We start from the raw sequence: 12,412 nt of genomic DNA, 5'->3' as shown, positions 1-12,412 counted from the left end.
ACACACACACACACACACACACACACACACTCCCCTCATTGTATACTAGCACACTTGTCTCCATGGTAACCGCTCTGGGGTTGTCCCTGTGACCTGTGACCTCTCTCCCTCTGGGCTCTAGGAGGAACTTCTTTCTCCCCCTCCAAATGAGTTAGTTCAGTACTCCACCAACGGAGGGAGAGAGGGGGAGGGTGTGTGTGTGTGTGTGTGTGTGTGTGTGAGGTTCTGACACAGAAAGAAAGTGTGCATGTGTGTGTGCATTCGTGCCGTGTGTGCATACATGTGCATTTGTGTGGCTGTGCGTGCATTTGTGTACACGTGTAGCTGTGTGTGTGTGTGTGTGCGTGTGTGTGCGCTCATGTGTGTGTGTATGTGTGTGTGTGTGTGTGTTTGTGTGTGCGTGTGTGTGTGCGCTCATGTGTGTGTGTATGTGCGAGGAGGAGTTTGGGCCGTAATAATAGTGTGTGTGTGTGTGTCTTTGTGTGTATGTATGTGCGCTCGTGCGTGTGTGTGTGCGCTCATGTGTATGTGTATGTATATGTGCGAGGAGGAAGTTGGGCTGAAATAATAGTGTGTGTGTGTGGGTGTGTGTGGGTGGGTGGAGGGGTGTGGTGGTGTTATTGGGGGGATGGGGGGGGGTGGTGTTGTTGGGGGGTGGGGGGGGGGGGGGGGGGTACAGGAGTGGGTCCAGTCCACACATGCATTGTCCCGTATGCAGCCCGCCACCAACTCTGTATTCAGGGGGAGTCTGGTCCAGGCGTCCCTATTCACGGGCGTTTGCCCAAAGGAGATCATAGCTTTTCATGCTGTGCTCCCAAGCGACACACACATCTGAACACACAGAGATGGCGGAGGCTAAGGGGAGCTAGCTATCGCGGTGGAAAATCCAAGCAATTACGGGGTTGGTAACATTCAGTTAAGAGTTGTCAATGTAAAAAAAACTGTTACGCAATTAACATAAACTCTTGACAAAACTTGACAACACAAAAAAAAGCAAAAAAATGGGATTCAAACGAGCTGAAAACATCATACACGTTGTTGTTCAGAAACGCAGCTCAAAACCCCCCCCCAAAAATCCTCTCATTGTTGTGTGTGAACGTCAACTGTTCAAAAGTGATTCTACTGAACTTCTTGTTCGATACAAGAGGAGAAACAAACAAAATGGCCGCTCTGAATGCTGCTGCAGTGAGACTCCTCGGTGAAGGAGGAAGAAGAAGAAGAAACACAACGATAAACAGACGTCTCTCCTGCAGCATTTTAATGAATTTCCCAGAAGCCTGAAGAACAGAGCGAAACCAAAACAACCCTCAGAGACGTGGGAGGGTCATATTGACCCGGTTCAATGTGGGGTCGGATACCGAGACTAAAACAGAGAAGTCCAGAGACGTCCACCTCAGGTTCAAAGGCCAGCGGCCGTCCTGAAGGGAATACAGGAAGTGAAGCCGCCGCTCCGCTAAACGCCCAGTCGTGTTGGCATCAGGCCTACAGACAACAAAAGCATATTAAAACAGACACACACACAGGCACACACCCACACACATACACACACACAGACACACACACACAGGCGCACACACACAGACACAGGCTCACACACACACACACAGGCGCACACACACAGACACAGGCACACACACACACACAGGCACACACACACAGACACACACACACAGGCGCACACACACACACACACAGACATATTAAGACAGACACACACACAGACACAGACACACACACAGACACACACACACACACAGGCACACACACAGACACACACACACAGGCACACACACACACACACACTCACCACTGTCTTTCACACACACGCACGCACACACACAGGCACACAGACACAGGCCACACACAGACACAGGCGCACACACACACATACCCACTCAGCGGATGCCCCTAAATCGCGCTGGTTGCAGCCGTGGTGTGTGTCACCAGGTTGGGGTGCGGGGTGGATACAGGGGGGAGGAGGGGAGGTTACAGGGGGGAGGAGGGGAGGAGGGGAGGATACAGGGGGGAGGAGGGGAGGAGGGGAGGATACAGGGGGGAGGGGAGGATACAGTAGAACACCAGATGACGTCAGCGGGGCTCCGGCCTCTAAAAGGAGGCTAAGTGATTCATCTCCCCACGGCCAGGGAGTAAGGTCAGCCCGCACGCACACACACACACACACACACGCACACAGCCCGCACGCCTGTGAGAGCTCTGAACAGGCCTTGTGTGTGTGTGTGTGTGTGTGTGTGTGTGTGTGTGCGCGTGTGCGCGTGTGTGTGTGGGTGTATGTGCGCGCGCGTGGGTGTGTGTGTGTGTGTGTGTGTGCGCGTGGGTATGTGTGTGTGCGAGTGTGGGTGTGTGTGTGCGCGTGTGTGTGGGTGTGTGCGTGTGTGTGTGCGCGTGCGTGTGTGTGTGTGTGTGTGTGTGCACGTGCATGCGTGTGTGTGTGTGTGTGTGCGCGTGTGTGTGCGCGTGTGTGTATGTGTGCGTGTGTGTGGGTGTGCGTGAAAGACAGTGGTGAGTCACACAAGCTGCTAAAAAAAAACGCTAGCTCTCACAGAACACCGTTGTAGAGGTAGAGGAGGTACACAGAGAGAGAGCAGGAACACGCAGGGGAGAGTAGGGGAGAGTAGGGGAGAGTAGGGGAGAGTAGGGGAGAGTAGGGGAGAGGGTAGCGCTGAATTCAGTTGGACACACAACCCCAAAGTCTACCCAGAGTGCACTGCTGCTTCTGCTGCAAGGACGAAATGGAAGGCGGATAGAGGAGAGAGGAGAGAGGGAGGAGGAGGGCGAAACGCCGCCAAAAGAGACTGGAAAGGATGGGTGGAAAATCATCTGGGAGGGGTGCCTGATACGGGGGGGGGGGTGTTGGGGGGGGGACAGGGGGGGCGGGCTGGTTTTTCCACTGCCAGGGAGAGAATGGCTAAATCAAATTAATTAGCTTCTTCTTCTCCGGGCAGCTTCTCAGGCATGCTGTACTGGCAAAGAGAGGGAGAGGAGGGAGGGAGGGAGGGAGAGAGGGAGAGAGGGAGGGAGGGAGAGAGGGAGAGAGGGAGGGAGGGAGGGAGAGGAGAGAACTTGGTAGAGAGGGAGAGGAGGGAGAGAGGGAGGGAGAGAGAGAGGGGAGAGAACTTGGTAGAGAGGGGGGGTGAATAAGCCTGTTGTGTATGTGCTCCGTTTAGGCGTTTAGGAGAGCTGGGAAGAAGGGCAGGTCTGGGGGGTGGCGGGAGGGGAGGGAGGGGTGAGGAGGGGAGGGGAGGGGAGAGCATAATTTTCTGATAAGCCGGGGGTTGAGGGTTGTTATGCTTGTGTTCGGCGGTGAGGAAAGCAGGAAGTGGCTTTTCTGTTTACTGTGTGACGGTGTGCCCGCTGCGCTCCAGGCGTGCGATACTTCCTGTTTCTAGACGTCAACACCCCTGCTCTCTTCCGTCATGGCTCTTAAAAATAAAAATAGGAGAGAGGGAGAGTGAGGGGAGGGAGGGAGGGAGGGAGGGGGGTAGAGAGAGAGAGAGAGGGAAAAGGGAGAATGGCCGAGAGGGAAAGTGAAAGATAAAGAGATAGAGGGAGCACAGGAGGGAGGGAGGGAGGGAGGGAGGAGCAGAGAGAATCACTCCCCAGTGATCAGAAAAGGGACAGAAGAAAGAAAAAAAAACTACAATAATGGCATTGACGCTAGAGAGAGAGAGAGAGAGAGAGAGAGAGAGAGAGAGAGAGAGAGAGAGGGAGGGAGAGGGGGAGAGGGGGGGAAAGAAAAAGAGCGATAAAGGGAAGGAGAGAAAGAAAGAGGCAGATGGTCAGAGGCGGTGGCACGGCGCCAGGGGAAATACAACAGCAGCAGAGCAAAGAAACAAAAAGAAAAGAAGAGAGAGAGAGAGGGAGAGAGAGTGAGGGAGGGAGAGAGGGAGAGAGGGAGGGAGGGGGGGAGAGAGAGACAGAGAGGGAGGGAGTGAGAGAGAGACAGAGAGGGAGAGGGGGAGGGAGAGAGAGAGAGGGGGGGGGATAGAGAGAGAAAGAGGGAGGGAGGGAGAGAGGGAGAGAGAGAGAGAAAGAGAGAGAACAGTGGTCGGGCAAGGGGAGAGCCGGGCAACCAGTACTCTTCTCTGCAGAGAGAGAGAGAGAGAAGGAAGGAGGGAGGGATCTTTTTTTTTTAAAAGGTGGAAGGAGTGAGGTCGGGGGGTGGGAGAGAGAGAGGAAGAGGGAGAGAAAATGTGAGTGAGGGGTGAGGGAGGAGGTAGAGAAGAGTGAGAGGAAGAAGAGACTGGCATGGAAGGAGGAGGAGATAATTAGGAAGAGAGGAGAGGATGAGATAAAGAAAGAGAAAGGGAGGTAGGAAAGGAGAGAGAGCGCAAGGTGTGTTTGTGTGAGAGAGAGAGAGAGAGAGAGGGAGAGATAGACAGAGAGAGATAGACAGAGAGAGATAGACAGAGAGAGAGAGAGAGAGTGAAAGAGAGAGAAAGAGATAGAGATAGTCAGAGAGAGAGAGAGAGAGAGACAGAGAGAGAAAGATAGACAGAGAGACAGAGAGAGAGAGAGAGACAGAGAGATAGAGATAGACAGAGAGAGAGAGAGACAGAGAGATAGAGATAGACAGAGAGAGAGACAGACAGAGAGAGATAGACAGAGCCAGGGGCCGTTCTCTGAGAGAGAGATAGACAGAGAGAGAGAGAGAGAGAGAGAGAGAGAGAGAGAGAGAGAGAGACAGAGAGAGAGATACAGATAGACAGAGCCAGGGTTCCCTGGGGGAGCAGAGAGACTCTGTGGTGGTGTTCTCAGGCCAGACTTGGCCCAGCAGAGAGGGGTCCAGATTAACACTAAAGCCCAGTGCAACAGGAGGTGGGAACCAACCAAGCGCAATTAATTTAGCACCCAGATAGTTCCAGGAAGAGAGTCTTCACAAAAAAAAAACACATGATGTCTGTCCACATCTCCTCAAAAAAAGTGCTGTGTGTGTGTCCTCTAAAAGAACAAACATCTTCCAGTAAACTCCTAAAATCCTTTAGTGTCTTGTGTATTTCCAGTTGCGTCCGCCTTAGCGATGCACGTGTCACGATAATATGAAGCCCAGGAGAGATAGAACAGAGAGATGGAGGGGTGAATCATCAGGAGGAGGAGGAGGAGGAGGAGGAGAAGAGAGAAGATGGAGGCGACTTGGCAAGTGGCGGCTGACGTCATCACAAAACAAACACTGAAGGGAACGGGACATTCCCTTCAGCTCCCAGTGGAATTCTGGGAGGCCTTTCAACAGAAAAGACTTGCTAGTTCAGTTGTTGTTTTTAGACGAGTGTGCTTCTTACCCTGACGTCATCCAACGTTTTATCACGAGACAGCGAGCGAGCGAGTGTTTATTACAAGAACACACTTTCACACTTGAATTTAGTTTAGTTTAGTTTAGTTTATTTAGCACACATGAAGCCCAGAAGGTTTGTACATAGTTCCTCTCCCGTCAATAGCAGCTGGGTTTCAATATACCACAAAGAACACTTCATACATGTAAATAAAGATAAAATAAACCACAAACAAAATCATATCCATGGGGCAAAATGGTAGGATAGCACAACAACAACAACAACAACAACAGAAAAAAGATACAAGGATACAAAGTTTGTTCAAAACACATCAAGAAAAGAAAAACTGAAATAAGAGCAAAAAATCATGGAAAGGAAAAAAAGTTAAATTGTCCATTGGACCAGATCCAGTTGCACTCCATAAGTACATGGGACTGTTCAGATAACATCTTCAAAAGACTTTCATGTCTGTCCTCGCAATTTGAACACAATTAGGAAAATGAGGACTAGTTTGAAGCAAAAAAGGAAAGAATGGCAGCGTTTATTTTAGGATACTTTCATACATATTACATTGACATATTAAGCCTGTGATCCTTCATTAATTAATAAACTCTTTGGATGCGTTTGCATTGTGTTTTTTAGTGATGTCTTGCTGCCAGATGGTGGTGAGTGATCCAGAACACTGTATAAATACTTATGAAGGGCATTGTATGTGTCATGAGCCATGAGGGGTCATTTGACCCCTGTGAGTAAAACACATGTTATGTATTTGCACTATATCAAATTTCAGGACCCTCCTTTCATAACTTTTCCTAGATATGTGCGTTCTACCACCCAGTATCCTTACATTTACAAAATCACATCAGGATAAAAGCTAATATAAAGCTATTTTGACGTTTTTCTGTGTAGGAAGCAGGCTAATTTACAAGACGCGCCAACTAGTGGTCATTGTGTGTAAATAGCAGCTTAGCATTGAAAAAGAGGGCATTTGCCCCCAGAGGCGGCTCTTTTAGTAGGTTAAACGGCACGGCTGTTCTAGTGTACTGGGTGTCAGGAACATTAACCAGAAAGGCCTTAAGGGTTGGGGTCAATTCCATTTCAATTCGAGAGGTGATTTATAATCGAAATTCACTGATTGAGAAACATTAAGCAATGAAAGCTTCTCATTGTTTAGTTAATTGAGAAGTCATTGAAAACCAATTGCAAATCATTGAATTGTCCAACCCTGGCGTAGACCTCTGAACACTTAAAGCCCTTAATGGAGCATTTGCACTCAGATATCTCTTAGACGAGGATGTTGACCAATAACCAAATACCGACAAACTTCCTGACTTGACTACTGCAACAGCATCCTCTACGGTTTGCCTAATAACATCCTAAACAAATCCCAATACGTCCAGAACTCTGCTGCCCGTCTGCTCACCTCCACTCGCCACCGTGACCACATCACCCCTGTCCTCCAAAACCTCCACTGGCTCTCGGTCAAATACAGGATCCAATTCAAATGCCTACTCACCACTTACAAAGCCATCAACAACCTGGCCCCCTCCTACCTTGCCGACCTCGTCCCCCTCCACACCCCCTACCGTTGACTCAGGTCTGACGACCAAACCACCTTCAAGACCACCAGGACCAAGCTCCGGACCTGGGGTGATAGGGCCTTTTCAGCCGCAGCCCCGTCCCACTGGAACGCCCTCCCCAACCACATCAGACAGGCCAACACCCTGCCAACATTTAAACAGGCCCTCAAAACCCACCTCTTCAAGCTCGCCTTCACCAGTTAACCCTCTCCCCCTCTCCCCTTCCCATGTGTCCCCAGCACTACCTCAATTAGGCCCCTATACTTTCTTTTATTTATTTATTGTTTCTTTCTATTATTACTACTCAATCTTTTCAGTTGTAAAGCATCTTTGAGTGTCGAAAAGCGCTATATAAGTCTAATGTATTATTATTATTATTATTATTATTATTAAATACTCTAATGTGCAGTTTTATCACACAGCACAATGCCACAGATGTCACAAGTTTTGAGGGAGCGTGCAATTGGCAGGAATGTCCACCAGAGCCGTCGCCTGTGAATCGAATGTTCATTTCTCTAACATAAGCCGTCTCCAAAGTATTTTCCAATTCCAATTCTCTGAAACGCCTTTGGAGGCGGCTTATGTTAGAGAAATGAACATTCAATTCACCGGCAACAGCTCTGGTGGACATTCCTGCCAATTGCACTCTCCCTCAAAACCTGCAACATCTGTGGCATTGTGCTGTGTGATAAAACTGCACATTTTAGAGTCGCCTTTCATTGTGACCAGCCTAAAGCACTTCTGTGCAATAGTCATGCTGTCTAATCAGCATCTGGATATGCCACACCTGTCAGGTGGATGGATTATCTCGGCAAAGGAGAAGTGCTCACTAACACAGATTTAAACACATTTGTGAGAAATAAACCTTTTGTGTACATAGAAAAAGTCTTACGTCTTTGATTTAAACTTGTGAAAAAAATTGGAGCAAAAACTAAATGTTTATATTTTAAGTGTGTATATTTTTGTTCAGTGTATTATGGTAATCATGCAATGCATACAAGAGTACACACAGGAGACTTAGTACAGTCATTATGGTCTGTCTGATAAGCTGGGCTCACTTGAGGCCTGAAATGTTGTATGGTCACATGGTGCAACAGCATTTCATAACTCTACTGTACGTAATCACCATGGTGATCAGCGTTTCATAACCCTACTGTACATAACGGGGACAGCTGTGGCTCAGGAGGTAGAGCCGCCGTCTAATGATCGCAAGGTTGGCAGATCGGCGGTTCGAGCCCCGGCTGGCCACATGTCGAAGTGTCCTTGGGCAAGACACTGAACCCCAAATTGCTCCCAGTGAGCGGGCCGGCCGGCGCCTTGCATGGCAGCTTGTCGCCATTGGTGTGTGAATCTTTGTGTGAATGGGTGAATGAGAGGCCGTTGTAAAGCGCTTTGGAATAAGGCGTCTATGTAAGTCAGTCCATTTACCATTTATAATCATCAAGGTGATCTGCTGTCACGATACTGTACTGTGGAGGGTGACGCTGGTCAGAGGGTCCAGAGAGAGGTTGTGATGAGGGTCTGGAGAAGGTGAGAGAGGGAGAGAGAGAGAGAGAGGGAGGGAGGGAGAGGGAGAAGGAGAGAGAACAGGAGAGGGAGAGAGAGGGAGAGAGAGGGAGGGAGAAGGGGAGAGAGAGAGGGAGGGAGAGAGAGAGGAAGGGAGAAAGAAGGGGAGAAAAGTGAAGAACCTGTTGAGATAGAAACAGAGACTGCCCACATGACTCAATGGACCTATCGCTAAGCCACGCCCCCTTTGAAAACTCGGACAAACAAACAACGCTTCACTGACAGTTGACTGACTGACCGACCGTGACTGAATGACATTCAATGACTTACAATGGCGGGAGTTGGCAAATTTGGGATTTCGGATTTACCACAGCAAGTAATAGACTTTTTATTTTATTTTTTAAAGATGACAAGAATATTTCGTCTAGAAGCTTTTCACCATCAGATATTAGCGAGTTGTTTGTCCGAGTTTTCTGCCTGTAGTGACTTTTGCTGTGATATGATTGGACAATTGGTGTGTGTAATCTCAATCATCTGCCTACAGTTAGCCAGGTCAGATTTCATGTACACATTTTAAGTATGACATGTAAAAACAAATATACCTACACAGATACCACGGCTGTCAGAACTGCAGAGTCACTACCCATCTTCCGTCGTAGACTGAAGACCCATCTCTTCAGGCTACACCTTAACTGCTCCTCCTGAGACATCTACTGCCCCCCAGCACTGCGTCTCCTGAAGACACCCGCTTTTCCCCTCTACTGTGTCCCCTAAAAACGTCTATTTGCCCCCCTTGTACTGTTTCTCTGTTTCTCCCGTGTCTAATTTTTTTAATTTTTTGTTTGTTTTTAAAGGTTAGATTTAGAAGGTGATAGAAGAAGGTTTTTCCTTCTATCAAGGGCCCCTGGCCTGAGCTGGATTACTCTTCCTGCTACGACTGGTGGATTGATGATTCACTTGCTTAGTCAAATGTATTGATTGTAAAGTCGCTTTGGAATAAGGCGTCTGCTAAATGCCTAAAATGTAAGAAAATGTAAACATACACTATGCAAACACACAACAGATGTATGTACTATACTATGCAGTATGCTTGTGTTTGTGTGTGTATCTCACTCACTCACTCACTCGCACACTCTCCCTCTCTCACACAACACACAACACACAACACACCGCAGAGCGAACCAGGGACTAAATATAGGCCTCTAGCACAGGTGCGTTTGTTGCTAGGGAATCACGGGAAAAGCTGACAGGAAAGTTACATAATCCAGCGCGTATCGTCCCTATCTTACCTTCTGTCAGCAAAAAAGGAAGGATGTTTAATATATTCATATATATATAGGGGTCCAGAATCTTTGAGTCAAAATGGAGTCACTTTTCTCTCCCCCCGCTATCTCCCTGGCTAGCTCTGCCTGTCTCTCTCTCTCTCTCCCTCCTTCTCTCCCTCCCTCCCTTCTCCTCTCGTTATGGGGCTAGAGCACCCCCTCCCTCCCATACTCACCCTGCTCCCTCTCTCTTTCCCTCACTTGCTTAAATGCTCTCACACAAACACTGACATCACCGGACAAAAGCTCCCCTAAATAACGGCAGATAAATGCATCTTCACCCCCTTGGAGGGATAACGTTTTACTTCAGAACACAAACACAGTGACACACACACAAAGGGCACACTCGTGTGCGTCACTCTATTCAATAGACTTAAGTTTCACATTAGAACCCGTTTGTACATAAGCCCACACACCTACTGAGCAATGTCAGGAAGAGACAGTTGAACAAACAGCAAGTAATCATGCACACACACACACACACACACACACACACACAAACAAATCTACACAATCTTCACTATCTCTGGAAAAACCCATGGGTTGGTCTCTAGTTATTTTGTGGATTGGTGATTCAATCAAGGAGCTGTAGAATACCCAGTCTGAATATCCTGTATCATTTGGATTCAGAATGTTCAATATGTACGCTAGAGGTCAAAGGTTTTAGAACACTCCCAAATCTTACAGTTTTTATTTAAATTTAAGCAGGTCAGGTCCAGTGAATGACCTGAAATAGAACAACGGTAAGCTCTAAATTTGCCAGAGGTTAAAGAAAAAGTTTAGGCTACCAAAAACTTTTAAATAATTCAGTACATTTTCAGTACAGTTATTAAAAAAGGCCTTTTTCAGGGAACAAGTAATGGGTTGACAACTTTCTGCAGCAATGGAAGTAAACGAAGCCTTGAAAGTTGACGCAAACAACTCCTACAGGTGTCCCAACTTGTGTTGATTACTTACAAACCCTCCATCTGTGGATGGAGCCAATGCACACGGCGTGCGATTTTGTCGCACGACAACATTCGATTCTCAATTCACACCAATGAATGAATGTGAATGGAGAATCGAATGTTGTCGTGCGACAATATCACATCCCACGCCGTGCGCATTGTCTCATTGAGATGCATTCAAACCAATGGAATCGAATTCGGCGGGGCGACAAAATCGCACGCCGTGTGCATTGGGCTTAAAAGCAGTGTTGGAACAGACTGTGTTACTACACCCTCTGAAGCATTATTTGGACAATATTGCACTGCAGGAAGTAGTATACTGCTATCTTAATGGCGAAAAAAAAGGCAATTAACAAGTAAGACAGACAGACCATTATAACCCTTAAAAGTGTAGGTCTGGAGCACTTAGGTGGCGTAACGGGTTAAGTGTCGACCCTGTACCGCAGGGTTCCCGGTTCGATTCCGGCTCCGGGTGTAGGTCATCTCTTCTCTCTCTCTCACCCATCCTTCCTGTCAAAATCTCTACTGTCTCTGAAAAATATAAAAGAAAAATATGCCCCCACTCAGAAAAAAATAACAAAAGAAAAATGTAGGTCCTTTAGAGAAATTGCAAAGGAAAGAGACAGGAAGAGGTCAGGCAGACCCACAGCTGAACAGCGGTCAGACCAAGTCTCAATTTCAACAGTGGAGAGAAGACTTCCAGCTGTCGGTTTGACAGGTCGAGTGGCAGGAAGAAAGCCATTGTTAAAATGGCAAAATAAGAAAAAATGGTAAATGGTAAATGGACTGCACTTATATAGCGCCTTTATCCAAAGCGCTTTACAACGGCCTATCATTCACACATTCACACACCAATGGCGGCAAGCTACCATGCAAGGCGCCGGCCCGCTCACTGGGAGCAATTTGGGGTTCAGTGTCTTGCCCAAGGACACTTCGACATGTGGCCAGCCAGGGCTCGAACCTCCAATCTGCCAACCTTGCGATCATTAGACGGCGGCTCTACCTCCTGCGCCACAGCCGCCACAGTCTACCCAAAAAGACGGTTGCCTGGGCAATGAAGCACCAGCAGTCGACTTCTGAAGGCCGGAAGAAGAGGTCTTATGGACTGATTAATTAATCAAAATGTAATCAAAAGAATTCGCACAGGGGTTTTTGTGTTGCCGTGGAGATGGTGAAAGTATGGTTCCTCAGAGTATGACACCAACTCGTGACGTTAAGAGTTATAAGGCCGGTTTCGCAAACAAGGCTTAAGCCTAGTCCTGGACTAAATCACACTTTCAATGTAAAATCTCCATTGAAGATGCTTTTTAGTCCAGGATTAGTCTTAAGCCTTGTCTGTGAAACTGGCCCATAAGGTTCTATCTCCATTTTTGTCAAAATTGAGTTTTTTTTACATAATCTGATCCATTAGGTGTTTATTAATGCCTGTGTGGTGTTATTTTTAAAAATGTTTAAATTTTTGAGTTAGTAATTAATAAAATACAAAGGTTCCATCTCACAAAACATAATGGAATGTAAAAACTTTGACGCTCAATATCTCTGAACTGCCCTAAACGGAGATAGAACCTTATCATTCTAAGCTCACGGTATGACACCAACTGTCAAACACGGGGGGGGAGGAAGCGTCGTCATGTTAGGGCTCTTCTGCTGATCCAGAGACTGTGGCTTGCAGAGTCACTGGTACCCTGGACCAAAAGGGCCACCACAGCATTCTGCAGCGTCATGTAATACCCTCTGGTCTACGCCTAGTTGGTCAGGGGTTCATCCTA

General features: G+C 47.6%; 1 protein-coding gene across 2 annotated transcripts in view; it reads left to right on the top strand.

Moving 5' to 3' along the window:
- sat2a.1 (spermidine/spermine N1-acetyltransferase family member 2a, tandem duplicate 1) overlaps positions 1-12,061 on the top strand; it is a 119,429-nt gene extending 107,368 nt beyond the window's left edge. For both annotated transcript variants that reach the window (XR_013937744.1, XR_013937745.1), the window contains one exon: positions 11,999-12,061. The gene's annotated coding sequence lies outside the window, so the exon portion shown is untranslated. The remainder of the gene's footprint in view (positions 1-11,998) is intronic.
- The last annotated feature ends 351 nt before the right edge of the window (positions 12,062-12,412 follow it).

The sequence above is a fragment of the Nansenia antarctica genome (genome assembly GCF_963989245.1).
Source record: "Nansenia antarctica genome assembly, chromosome: 13".
Classification (NCBI taxonomy): Eukaryota; Metazoa; Chordata; class Actinopteri; order Argentiniformes; family Microstomatidae; genus Nansenia; species Nansenia antarctica.
The sequence above is the reverse complement of the archived record's forward strand: the minus strand, read 5'-3'. Positions and strand labels throughout refer to the sequence as shown.